At 54.6% G+C, this 4,348-nt stretch overlaps 1 pseudogene; it reads right to left on the bottom strand.

The window, feature by feature from the left end:
- Window positions 1-3,161: 3,161 nt before the first annotated feature.
- Window positions 3,162-3,261, bottom strand: LOC146860592 (U6 spliceosomal RNA; annotated as a pseudogene).
- Window positions 3,262-4,348: the final 1,087 nt, after the last annotated feature.

Raw genomic sequence — 4,348 nt, 5'->3', positions numbered from 1 at the left:
TAAAAGGAACAGAGCAATGCTGGGATCCTTAACCCCACCCCCTCCCTCTGGGAGTACTTAACCAGTAATTACCCAGTACTTACCCAACATTCCACCTAAACTACCAAGCCACCAACAGGAATGTCCTCTGCCCAGGAGGGAGGGGCATAATGAATGGGACGAGGGCACCAGAACCAGGCGTAATGAAGATTGCTGGTAAGTAATAGGGCAGTACCCCCAGGTCCCTCCAGTTCTCATCCCATTCATTACTTATGGAGCACACCAAAGCCAGGACCCTGGCATTCAGAACCCCAAAAAGCACCCAGGATAGCACACCGAAAGCAGCATCCCAAGTGAAGCAAACGGGAGAACCACAGCACAAAAAACAGGCAGGAATACACCACCACCAACACCCCTAACCAAACAAAAGGGTTACACCACCCAGAACAAGCAGGAGATGACCAAGGAGAAACAAAAAAAGCAGCAAGCCCACGGCGCCATCACCCAGAGGGCAGCCAACTCGCACCTGGGAACATCCTCAAATCAACAAAGTAGGATGAGCACACTCAAAGGAAGCACCAAAGATCGCCCGCAACAGAAGGATGGCAAAAACACCTCAAATGGAAGAAGACCCAAAGCGGCCAGACACACCAGCAAAGCCAGGGACAAACCAACAGGGACACAACCAAGGGCTGGAAGAACAGGGCACTGAAAAGGAGAAGGCACTACCGGCACCAAGGAGTCAGCCAACCAAAGAAAAAGGGCAAGCAGGGTACCCAGTACCCACCGACCCAATCCCAAAACCACAGAGCAGAAGAGAGTCAGCCATGAAGGCGACGAGGCAAGGACAAAAGAAAACAAAGGCCTGAAAGGAAACACACTACAGAAACCCCAAACCCAAAGGCTAATCCTCAGAAGGGAAACGGGGTCCGAAGCAACCACACCACCAGCACAAGGAGGACCAGAACAGACATAGCACCCCAGAGGGCATGAAAAGTCGCCTGCAAGGGCACCCACAAGGACAGAAGCCTGCCACAACCAGCGCCACCAAACCGCCCCAGAGACACGGAATCAGAACCAACAGAGCAGTCCAAAGCAGACAAAGGAAGGAATGCACAACAATTCCGAAAAGGCACACAACCAACCTTTAGAAGAGAGCTGAGGGGAAACAGGGGAATTCCCAATAGCCTCCACCCCAACCAGGAAATGAAGTGCGACAGGGCCAACAACAGGACAAACCCCATCACCACCAGAGAGGCCCACAGCAGACCAGTCCAAAAAAATGAGGAGGGGGCCGCCAACCGGGCCAAGGCACACACCAAGAAGACCAACCAAGGGCAGGACCAGACAGACAAATCCAGGAAGGGAGGACACATCAACCAAAGAGCAAGCCCCCAGCATCCTGACAGACCCAGCAACCAGAGAGCACAGCAGACACCATTGCCAGTGATCTCTCCAGAGGAGGCCTGGGCCCCAAGGCAATAATGTTCAGCACAAACCACCAGTGCTGACACAGCGCCACCGCCAAAGCACCCATACCGGGTGAAGGAGCCGGAGGCTGGTCATAGGGACAGGCAAGAGGCCAAGACTGAGGCACACACAAAAAACTGCAGGGGACACTGGGTCACAACCATCGGAAAACTGTCCAACAGAGACACCGCCACACCACCAGATTACCAGGCACCCGAAGACCAACCAGAAGGACCAGGCAGCCAGAAACACATACACCACCAGGACATGAAAAAGCAGGGGGAGAGCCAGAACCCAGTGAAGTACAACACCCCACCATGAAAGAGGACAACAACAGGGCCCCACCCATGGAAGACACCCCCAAGGGGCAGACACCACCTGACCCTGAACCAGACCAAGCGGACCAGGCCATAAGAATCAGAGAGGACCAAGAGCAGGGCGATGCAAACCCCTAAGGCCACCGAGACCAGGGGAACCTAAAGACCAAACAGGTACAACAGGGAAAACCCCACCCCAGACAAAAGACACCAAGGACTACACCCCCAACCATAAACCTGGAGGTGAACCGAAGGTGGACAAAAAAGCTCTGGAGAAAGACAAACCAACCGGCCATGGTAGACGAGCCATACACCAAATGAACCAAACAGCGAGTAGCCACCACACACCTCAGACCCAACAGCTGGGACAAGGGCCATGGGACACTGGACCAACCAGCTCAAACCGGGAGGGAGGCACCCCCTAACTGAACAACCAGCTGACCAATCAGCCCGGAGGGCAAAGTACAACACGCAGGAACCACCACATGGGAGTGTCAACACCAACCTCAGAAGGGCAATGACAGAGCCCCATGACAGCCCCAGAGCAACCAGAGACACAGACAGTCACTGGCCCCAGAGACCCCAGCTAAAAATAGCAGGAAAACAAGCACCATGTTCGGACCATGAAGACAGAAGAGACAAGCAGGGCAGCCCAGAGCCAACACCCTGTTGACAGCGCACCTACAGGCCGGGAAGAGTGGTACAGGGCCAAACAGTCGCACACTAGAAACACTCTAATCTTAGAGGGCAGAGAGAAAAAGCTGCCGGAACCAGCCACAACCAAGGCCACAGAGGCAACCCACTGAAAAAGCATCCTGATGCCTCGGCCCAGCCCTCACCCGTGGAAGGAAGGCACAGAGCACAGGTCAAAGGGAGGCCGGTACAGGCCACAGCCACACCAGGCACAGAACTGTCAGACCCTCAGGGGCGCAGAGTACCCAGATCCAAGCAAGACACCAAGAAGAGGAAGGGAAGCCAGAAATTCCCAAAGACAGGCACCCAAAAGGTGTCCCCAAAGGCACCCATGCCCCAACAGTGAGGGCCAGACACACCCTGGAGGCAAGCCCACCCCGAACCAAGAAGCACCAAACCAGGATACAGGGGCAGAGAACACACCGCCGACCCAAATGGACACAGGCCAACGAGTGCCAAAAATTGAACAGTGAAGCCTCAAACACCACAGGCAGAAGCTAAAGCCCCACAACCAAATCAGAAGACCAGTGGCAACACCACAACCCAAAGATGATCGAGCTCGGAGGACACAGCCCACCGGGGGACCAGAGGGCAGAAGAAGGACAGGCTAGAGACTGGGCCTATGCCGACACAGCAATAGCAGGGCCACCAAAAGCCCAGGAAGAGCCCCAAGACCCGACAACAACCAGAGACAGGGCAACGAGCCAAATGGAACGCTACTGAATGAAATCCTGGAGCAGGGGATATGCCAATCATCTCTGTATTGGACCAATAGAAGCATAAGTGCAGCTGAAGCAAGCACCACCCAACAGACCAACAACCCCACTAAGCTGTAAGCCAGCCAGGGCAAGAAACCTGGCCCTTAGACATAACAATTCACCAAATAAAGAGCTCCTAAACATGTGGCAAAGGGCCACCAAACAAAAAACAAGGCATCCCTGGCTGAAACGGCAACCAACGAGGCAGAGCCGCTGGATGAGAGATATACGCTTAGGATGAGGAGGGACTGGAGACCCAAGAGGCACAAACCCCAGCCCCTGACAGCATCATGTGGGGGAAAAACCAGGAGGAAGGCAGGCACGAACATCAATGCACCAAGCCCAAAAACGGCAAAACGAAGCACCAGGCAAAAATGCGATATGACCTAGCCACCACCGCAGGGACCTGAACCTGGCCCAAAAGGAACAGTGACACAGCATTCTGAAACCACGCCACTGAAACAGAGGGCCGTAAAATGGAAGCCAGGGACTCCATGTCACACTGAATACTACAATCTCGGTCCCAAAGCAGCGCACTACAGAAAATAAGGGAGTAGAAAATCCGCTAAGCGGTGCTCACTTTGGGGCTGGCAGACTCCTGACAGCACCTCTTGCCACAAGAACGGCCCCACTAGCCAGCCCAGGTGCACCCCAATACTACAGCAACAACACCCGGACAACAGCCAAACTGCCCCACAGGCAACCAGACACTCCAAGCGCACCCCAACACACCTCGTTCCGCCAGCCACACAAGGACAGCGGTAAGTGAATATCAGAGAAGAGGTTGTGCTTTGTGAAAGGGAAAAAAGGGCATATTCATATAAATGCAATAACTCATGAAAAGAAATGAGAAAAAACAGAAGAAAACCGCTATGCGGTACTCACCCCTGGGGCCAGCAGACACCTGACTGCACTGGCTGCCACAAAATGCCCCCGGAAGCCAGCCCAGGCACGCACTAGCAGCCACAGCTCCAGGGCAGCAGGCAAATGACCTCACCAGCCTCCAGGGAACCACAGGGGCACCACCAGCATAGCCCCCAAGCCACCATCCAGCAACCACAGCTCGTCTTCCACATGGCCTACCCACCAGGAAGACGATCCCCCGCAACCTTGAACAGATCAGGAGGGCTG

Source organism: Triturus cristatus, chromosome 3_1 (genome assembly GCF_964204655.1).
Source record: "Triturus cristatus chromosome 3_1, aTriCri1.1, whole genome shotgun sequence".
Lineage (NCBI taxonomy): Eukaryota > Metazoa > Chordata > Amphibia > Caudata > Salamandridae > Triturus > Triturus cristatus.
This window is presented reverse-complemented; position numbering and strand designations above follow the sequence as displayed.